The sequence below is a fragment of the Aphelocoma coerulescens genome, unplaced genomic scaffold, assembly GCF_041296385.1.
Source record: "Aphelocoma coerulescens isolate FSJ_1873_10779 unplaced genomic scaffold, UR_Acoe_1.0 HiC_scaffold_172, whole genome shotgun sequence".
NCBI classification, from domain to species: domain Eukaryota; kingdom Metazoa; phylum Chordata; class Aves; order Passeriformes; family Corvidae; genus Aphelocoma; species Aphelocoma coerulescens.
In genome coordinates this window covers 102,603-111,845 of record NW_027183520.1, presented here as the reverse complement: position 1 = coordinate 111,845, position 9,243 = coordinate 102,603, and positions in this window count along the sequence as shown.

The following is a 9,243-nucleotide window of genomic DNA, read 5'->3' as shown; positions in this document are numbered from 1 at the left end:
GCCAGTGCCGGAGTGGGATCCTAGCAGCACCTGTGGAAGCCGGGAGAGAGGAGCCCACCTGGAGCAGGTTCGTGCAGGATTAATCATCCCGTGGCTTCCCACCAGGGTCCTGTTGCTTCCAAAAGGCCCCACAGTGTCACTGTGGCCCCTCGGTTCCACCAGGTTCCATAGCGTCACTGTGGTGCCCAGGGTTCCGTCAGCTTCGCCAGCATCCCCACGGTCTGCAGAGCTCCCCGAGCTTCTGTGGTGTCACAGTGGAGGCAGGGTTGCATCAGGTTCCATAGCATCAGCACGGTCTCCAGGGCTCCCAGAGGTTCTGTGGTGTCACAGTGGAGGCAGGGTTGCATCAGGTTCCATAGCATCACCACAGTCTCCAGGGCTCCCAGAGGTTCTGTGGTGTCACAGTGGAGGCAGGGTTGCATCAGGTTCCATAGCATCAGCACGGTCTCCAGGGCTCCCAGAGGTTCTGTGGTGTCACAGAGGAGGCAGGGTTGCATCAGGTTCCATAGCATCAGCACGGTCTCCAGGGCTCCCAGAGGTTCTGTGGTGTCACAGAGGAGGCAGGGTTGCATCAGGTTCAATAGCATCAGCACGGTCTCCAGGGCTCCCCTGAGCTTCTGTGGTGGTGTCACAGAGGAGCCAGGCTTCCTTGTAGTTCCCCAGCATCACAAAGGCTCTCCTGGGAGCCACGGGTCACAAAGCACCGTGGGCTCTGTGCAGCCCCGCTGTGTCACAATGGCCGCTGGCTTCCACGAGCCCCCGCAGTGTCCCAGTGGGCCCCGTGGCTTTAGGAGTGGGTGGCTGGGAGTTGGTGCCAGCGGCTGGGGGAGCAGCAGCAGGGACTGTGTGTGGACAGTGCCATGGCCACTTGTGTGGCCACTGGTGTCTCTGTGCCAGGCACAGCCGTGGTGTGTAACACCGGCTCTGGGTCCTTTGGCTGTGCAGGTGGCAGTCACGGCCTGGAGCAGGGCTGCTCCCGGGGGACAGCCTGGGGCAGGAGGCTGCTGGAGATTCATTCCCCACACTCCTTGTCATGAGGTGCTCAGAGTGATTGGAAAGGCTGTTGGCAGCAGGCAGTTCTCTGGGTTCAAGCTGTGGAGCTGTCAGCGGGAATGCAACGGCCAAGCTGGTGAGCCTTTTGTCCTGGTGCCTTTAGTGTGTGAGCAGTCCCTGGTGCCGTTGTCTTTGGATCCTGAGTGTGGGAGAGGCAAGGCTTAGGATGGTGCGTAGAGCTGAGAAGGAAAGTGCCGAGAGCAGCGTGTGTGCTGCTGCTTTGAGGGGTGCAGTTGAAGTTGTAGGCAGCAAGAGCTTTCTCAGCTGGCCCTTTTGTGAGCTCTGCTTTTGCCAGATGACTTCCATCTTACCCTCTTACCATCTTAGCCTCTCATTTTTGCATATCCCAAACCCCCTTCCAAACATCCAGCAGCTGCTTGTAAAGAAGAAGTCCTAGAACAAAAAGCCAGTGCTGCCTTTCATAGCCCCTTTGCTGTCTATGAAGTAGAGGAAAGAAGCTAGTGAGACGCACTTTCTTTCTCAACTCCATAGAGCGCATCCTTCTCTCAAGGTGGCAGAGTCCTTGGCGGAAGTGAAGCATCTGCAGCTGCAGTTCAGACTGAGAGATGTGCCAGGACAGGAAACATTTGCTGACCTTCCCTGTTCCCTGTGCAACATGATTCTCGCATCCCAGTCACTTTCACATACCTTCGGTATCCCTGAGTCCAAGCAGCTAAAGCTCACAGAGACAGAAGTGTCAGGAAGGAAAACGTTCCAAAAGCACCCCCTTCTCTTATCAGCATATAAATTGTGCACAACAGGCTGCGGCACCGAACCTTCCTTCTCAGATAGACATGCCATCACACTTTTCACTCTTGCAGCTCGGTTGAAAAGCTCCAGCAGCTGCTCCCGCAATAGCAAAAGGTTCTAGAAGTGAAAGCCAGTTTGGGGCTGCACCTTCTCCTTGCCGCATGTAAGCCACACCAAACTCCCTGATGCACTCTGTCCTCCCCTTCTCAAAGGAGTAGACGGTGGCATCAGGACACACCTGTGTCCCAGCAGCTGGGTGCCCAGCCGGGAGCAGGAGCAGGGCTGGGGCTGCTCCCAAAGTTGCCCCGCCCCAATGCCAGAGCCGGACATATGCTGAGGGGGGGCTGGATCAGGCTTTATTGTCCAGCTGCATGCCAGGAGTGAGCACAAAATCTACCTGCATTCTCTGCAGCATGCCATCCTGGAGCAGAGCCATTGCCAAAGGAAGCCGTGAGCCCGTGCCAAGCCAGTGCCGGAGTGGGATCCTAGCAGCACCTGTGGAAGCCGGGAGAGAGGAGCCCACCTGGAGCAGGTTCGTGCAGGATTAATCATCCCGTGGCTTCCCACCAGGGTCCTGTTGCTTCCAAAAGGCCCCACAGTGTCACTGTGGCCCCTCGGTTCCACCAGGTTCCATAGCGTCACTGTGGTGCCCAGGGTTCCGTCAGCTCCGCCAGCATCCCCACGGTCTGCAGAGCTCCCCGAGCTTCTGTGGTGTCACAGTGGAGGCAGGGTTGCATCAGGTTCCATAGCATCAGCACGGTCTCCAGGGCTCCCAGAGGTTCTGTGGTGTCACAGTGGAGGCAGGGTTGCATCAGGTTCCATAGCATCACCACAGTCTCCAGGGCTCCCTGAGCTTCTGTGGTGTCACAGTGGAGGCAGGGTTGCATCAGGTTCCATAGCATCAGCACGGTCTCCAGGGCTCCCAGAGGTTCTGTGGTGTCACAGAGGAGGCAGGGTTGCATCAGGTTCCATAGCATCACCACGGTCTCCAGGGCTCCAAGAGCTTCTGTGGTGTCACAGAGGAGGCAGGGTTGCATCAGGTTCAATAGCATCAGCACGGTCTCCAGGGCTCCCCTGAGCTTCTGTGGTGGTGTCACAGAGGAGCCAGGCTTCCTTGTAGTTCCCCAGCATCACAAAGGCTCTCCTGGGAGCCACGGGTCACAAAGCACCGTGGGCTCTGTGCAGCCCCGCTGTGTCACAATGGCCGCTGGCTTCCACGAGCCCCCGCAGTGTCCCAGTGGGCCCCGTGGCTTTAGGAGTGGGTGGCTGGGAGTTGGTGCCAGCGGCTGGGGGAGCAGCAGCAGGGACTGTGTGTGGACAGTGCCATGGCCACTTGTGTGGCCACTGGTGTCTCTGTGCCAGGCACAGCCGTGGTGTGTAACACCGGCTCTGGGTCCTTTGGCTGTGCAGGTGGCAGTCACGGCCTGGAGCAGGGCTGCTCCCGGGGGACAGCCTGGGGCAGGAGGCTGCTGGAGATTCATTCCCCACACTCCTTGTCATGAGGTGCTCAGAGTGATTGGAAAGGCTGTTGGCAGCAGGCAGTTCTCTGGGTTCAAGCTGTGGAGCTGTCAGCGGGAATGCAAAGGCCAAGCTGGTGAGCCTTTTGTCCTGGTGCCTTTAGTGTGTGAGCAGTCCCTGGTGCCGTTGTCTTTGGATCCTGAGTGTGGGAGAGGCAAGGCTTAGGATGGTGCGTAGAGCTGAGAAGGAAAGTGCCGAGAGCAGCGTGTGTGCTGCTGCTTTGAGGGGTGCAGTTGAAGTTGTAGGCAGCAAGAGCTTTCTCAGCTGGCCCTTTTGTGAGCTCTGCTTTTGCCAGATGACTTCCATCTTACCCTCTTACCATCTTAGCCTCTCATTTTTGCATATCCCAAACCCCCTTCCAAACATCCAGCAGCTGCTTGTAAAGAAGAAGTCCTAGAACAAAAAGCCAGTGCTGCCTTTCATAGCCCCTTTGCTGTCTATGAAGTAGAGGAAAGAAGCTAGTGAGACGCACTTTCTTTCTCAACTCCATAGAGCGCATCCTTCTCTCAAGGTGGCAGAGTCCTTGGCGGAAGTGAAGCATCTGCAGCTGCAGTTCAGACTGAGAGATGTGCCAGGACAGGAAACATTTGCTGACCTTCCCTGTTCCCTGTGCAACATGATTCTCGCATCCCAGTCACTTTCACATACCTTCGGTATCCCTGAGTCCAAGCAGCTAAAGCTCACAGAGACAGAAGTGTCAGGAAGGAAAACGTTCCAAAAGCACCCCCTTCTCTTATCAGCATATAAATTGTGCACAACAGGCTGCGGCACCGAACCTTCCTTCTCAGATAGACATGCCATCACACTTTTCACTCTTGCAGCTCGGTTGAAAAGCTCCAGCAGCTGCTCCCGCAATAGCAAAAGGTTCTAGAAGTGAAAGCCAGTTTGGGGCTGCACCTTCTCCTTGCCGCATGTAAGCCACACCAAACTCCCTGATGCACTCTGTCCTCCCCTTCTCAAAGGAGTAGACGGTGGCATCAGGACACACCTGTGTCCCAGCAGCTGGGTGCCCAGCCGGGAGCAGGAGCAGGGCTGGGGCTGCTCCCAAAGTTGCCCCGCCCCAATGCCAGAGCCGGACATATGCTGAGGGGGGGCTGGATCAGGCTTTATTGTCCAGCTGCATGCCAGGAGTGAGCACAAAATCTACCTGCATTCTCTGCAGCATGCCATCCTGGAGCAGAGCCATTGCCAAAGGAAGCCGTGAGCCCGTGCCAAGCCAGTGCCGGAGTGGGATCCTAGCAGCACCTGTGGAAGCCGGGAGAGAGGAGCCCACCTGGAGCAGGTTCGTGCAGGATTAATCATCCCGTGGCTTCCCACCAGGGTCCTGTTGCTTCCAAAAGGCCCCACAGTGTCACTGTGGCCCCTCGGTTCCACCAGGTTCCATAGCGTCACTGTGGTGCCCAGGGTTCCGTCAGCTTCGCCAGCATCCCCACGGTCTGCAGAGCTCCCCGAGCTTCTGTGGTGTCACAGTGGAGGCAGGGTTGCATCAGGTTCCATAGCATCAGCACGGTCTCCAGGGCTCCCAGAGGTTCTGTGGTGTCACAGTGGAGGCAGGGTTGCATCAGGTTCCATAGCATCACCACAGTCTCCAGGGCTCCCTGAGCTTCTGTGGTGTCACAGTGGAGGCAGGGTTGCATCAGGTTCCATAGCATCAGCACGGTCTCCAGGGCTCCCAGAGGTTCTGTGGTGTCACAGAGGAGGCAGGGTTGCATCAGGTTCCATAGCATCACCACGGTCTCCAGGGCTCCAAGAGCTTCTGTGGTGTCACAGAGGAGGCAGGGTTGCATCAGGTTCAATAGCATCAGCACGGTCTCCAGGGCTCCCCTGAGCTTCTGTGGTGGTGTCACAGAGGAGCCAGGCTTCCTTGTAGTTCCCCAGCATCACAAAGGCTCTCCTGGGAGCCACGGGTCACAAAGCACCGTGGGCTCTGTGCAGCCCCGCTGTGTCACAATGGCCGCTGGCTTCCACGAGCCCCCGCAGTGTCCCAGTGGGCCCCGTGGCTTTAGGAGTGGGTGGCTGGGAGTTGGTGCCAGCGGCTGGGGGAGCAGCAGCAGGGACTGTGTGTGGACAGTGCCATGGCCACTTGTGTGGCCACTGGTGTCTCTGTGCCAGGCACAGCCGTGGTGTGTAACACCGGCTCTGGGTCCTTTGGCTGTGCAGGTGGCAGTCACGGCCTGGAGCAGGGCTGCTCCCGGGGGACAGCCTGGGGCAGGAGGCTGCTGGAGATTCATTCCCCACACTCCTTGTCATGAGGTGCTCGGAGTGATTGGAAAGGCTGTTGGCAGCAGGCAGTTCTCTGGGTTCAAGCTGTGGAGCTGTCAGCGGGAATGCAAAGGCCAAGCTGGTGAGCCTTTTGTCCTGGTGCCTTTAGTGTGTGAGCAGTCCCTGGTGCCGTTGTCTTTGGATCCTGAGTGTGGGAGAGGCAAGGCTTAGGATGGTGCGTAGAGCTGAGAAGGAAAGTGCCGAGAGCAGCATGTGTGCTGCTGCTTTGAGGGGTGCAGTTGAAGTTGTAGGCAGCAAGAGCTTTCTCAGCTGGCCCTTTTGTGAGCTCTGCTTTTGCCAGATGACTTCCATCTTACCCTCTTACCATCTTAGCCTCTCATTTTTGCATATCCCAAACCCCCTTCCAAACATCCAGCAGCTGCTTGTAAAGAAGAAGTCCTAGAACAAAAAGCCAGTGCTGCCTTTCATAGCCCCTTTGCTGTCTATGAAGTAGAGGAAAGAAGCTAGTGAGATGCACTTTCTTTCTCAACTCCATAGAGCGCATCCTTCTCTCAAGGTGGCAGAGTCCTTGGCGGAAGTGAAGCATCTGCAGCTGCAGTTCAGACTGAGAGATGTGCCAGGACAGGAAACATTTGCTGACCTTCCCTGTTCCCTGTGCAACATGATTCTCGCATCCCAGTCACTTTCACATACCTTCGGTATCCCTGAGTCCAAGCAGCTAAAGCTCACAGAGACAGAAGTGTCAGGAAGGAAAACGTTCCAAAAGCACCCCCTTCTCTTATCAGCATATAAATTGTGCACAACAGGCTGCGGCACCGAACCTTCCTTCTCAGATAGACATGCCATCACACTTTTCACTCTTGCAGCTCGGTTGTAAAGCTCCAGCAGCTGCTCCCGCAATAGCAAAAGGTTCTAGAAGTGAAAGCCAGTTTGGGGCTGCACCTTCTCCTTGCCGCATGTAAGCCACACCAAACTCCCTGATGCACTCTGTCCTCCCCTTCTCAAAGGAGTAGACGGTGGCATCAGGACACACCTGTGTCCCAGCAGCTGGGTGCCCAGCCGGGAGCAGGAGCAGGGCTGGGGCTGCTCCCAAAGTTGCCCCGCCCCAATGCCAGAGCCGGACATATGCTGAGGGGGGGCTGGATCAGGCTTTATTGTCCAGCTGCATGCCAGGAGTGAGCACAAAATCTACCTGCATTCTCTGCAGCATGCCATCCTGGAGCAGAGCCATTGCCAAAGGAAGCCGTGAGCCCGTGCCAAGCCAGTGCCGGAGTGGGATCCTAGCAGCACCTGTGGAAGCCGGGAGAGAGGAGCCCACCTGGAGCAGGTTCGTGCAGGATTAATCATCCCGTGGCTTCCCACCAGGGTCCTGTTGCTTCCAAAAGGCCCCACAGTGTCACTGTGGCCCCTCGGTTCCACCAGGTTCCATAGCGTCACTGTGGTGCCCAGGGTTCCGTCAGCTTCGCCAGCATCCCCACGGTCTGCAGAGCTCCCCGAGCTTCTGTGGTGTCACAGTGGAGGCAGGGTTGCATCAGGTTCCATAGCATCAGCACGGTCTCCAGGGCTCCCAGAGGTTCTGTGGTGTCACAGTGGAGGCAGGGTTGCATCAGGTTCCATAGCATCACCACAGTCTCCAGGGCTCCCTGAGCTTCTGTGGTGTCACAGTGGAGGCAGGGTTGCATCAGGTTCCATAGCATCAGCACGGTCTCCAGGGCTCCCAGAGGTTCTGTGGTGTCACAGAGGAGGCAGGGTTGCATCAGGTTCCATAGCATCACCACGGTCTCCAGGGCTCCAAGAGCTTCTGTGGTGTCACAGAGGAGGCAGGGTTGCATCAGGTTCAATAGCATCAGCACGGTCTCCAGGGCTCCCCTGAGCTTCTGTGGTGGTGTCACAGAGGAGCCAGGCTTCCTTGTAGTTCCCCAGCATCACAAAGGCTCTCCTGGGAGCCACGGGTCACAAAGCACCGTGGGCTCTGTGCAGCCCCGCTGTGTCACAATGGCCGCTGGCTTCCACGAGCCCCCGCAGTGTCCCAGTGGGCCCCGTGGCTTTAGGAGTGGGTGGCTGGGAGTTGGTGCCAGCGGCTGGGGGAGCAGCAGCAGGGACTGTGTGTGGACAGTGCCATGGCCACTTGTGTGGCCACTGGTGTCTCTGTGCCAGGCACAGCCGTGGTGTGTAACACCGGCTCTGGGTCCTTTGGCTGTGCAGGTGGCAGTCACGGCCTGGAGCAGGGCTGCTCCCGGGGGACAGCCTGGGGCAGGAGGCTGCTGGAGATTCATTCCCCACACTCCTTGTCATGAGGTGCTCAGAGTGATTGGAAAGGCTGTTGGCAGCAGGCAGTTCTCTGGGTTCAAGCTGTGGAGCTGTCAGCGGGAATGCAAAGGCCAAGCTGGTGAGCCTTTTGTCCTGGTGCCTTTAGTGTGTGAGCAGTCCCTGGTGCCGTTGTCTTTGGATCCTGAGTGTGGGAGAGGCAAGGCTTAGGATGGTGCGTAGAGCTGAGAAGGAAAGTGCCGAGAGCAGCATGTGTGCTGCTGCTTTGAGGGGTGCAGTTGAAGTTGTAGGCAGCAAGAGCTTTCTCAGCTGGCCCTTTTGTGAGCTCTGCTTTTGCCAGATGACTTCCATCTTACCCTCTTACCATCTTAGCCTCTCATTTTTGCATATCCCAAACCCCCTTCCAAACATCCAGCAGCTGCTTGTAAAGAAGAAGTCCTAGAACAAAAAGCCAGTGCTGCCTTTCATAGCCCCTTTGCTGTCTATGAAGTAGAGGAAAGAAGCTAGTGAGACGCACTTTCTTTCTCAACTCCATAGAGCGCATCCTTCTCTCAAGGTGGCAGAGTCCTTGGCGGAAGTGAAGCATCTGCAGCTGCAGTTCAGACTGAGAGATGTGCCAGGACAGGAAACATTTGCTGACCTTCCCTGTTCCCTGTGCAACATGATTCTCGCATCCCAGTCACTTTCACATACCTTCGGTATCCCTGAGTCCAAGCAGCTAAAGCTCACAGAGACAGAAGTGTCAGGAAGGAAAACGTTCCAAAAGCACCCCCTTCTCTTATCAGCATATAAATTGTGCACAACAGGCTGCGGCACCGAACCTTCCTTCTCAGATAGACATGCCATCACACTTTTCACTCTTGCAGCTCGGTTGAAAAGCTCCAGCAGCTGCTCCCGCAATAGCAAAAGGTTCTAGAAGTGAAAGCCAGTTTGGGGCTGCACCTTCTCCTTGCCGCATGTAAGCCACACCAAACTCCCTGATGCACTCTGTCCTCCCCTTCTCAAAGGAGTAGACGGTGGCATCAGGACACACCTGTGTCCCAGCAGCTGGGTGCCCAGCCGGGAGCAGGAGCAGGGCTGGGGCTGCTCCCAAAGTTGCCCCGCCCCAATGCCAGAGCCGGACATATGCTGAGGGGGGGCTGGATCAGGCTTTATTGTCCAGCTGCATGCCAGGAGTGAGCACAAAATCTACCTGCATTCTCTGAAGCATGCCATCCTGGAGCAGAGCCATTGCCAAAGGAAGCCGTGAGCCCGTGCCAAGCCAGTGCCGGAGTGGGATCCTAGCAGCACCTGTGGAAGCCGGGAGAGAGGAGCCCACCTGGAGCAGGTTCGTGCAGGATTAATCATCCCGTGGCTTCCCACCAGGGTCCTGTTGCTTCCAAAAGGCCCCACAGTGTCACTGTGGCCCCTCGGTTCCACCAGGTTCCATAG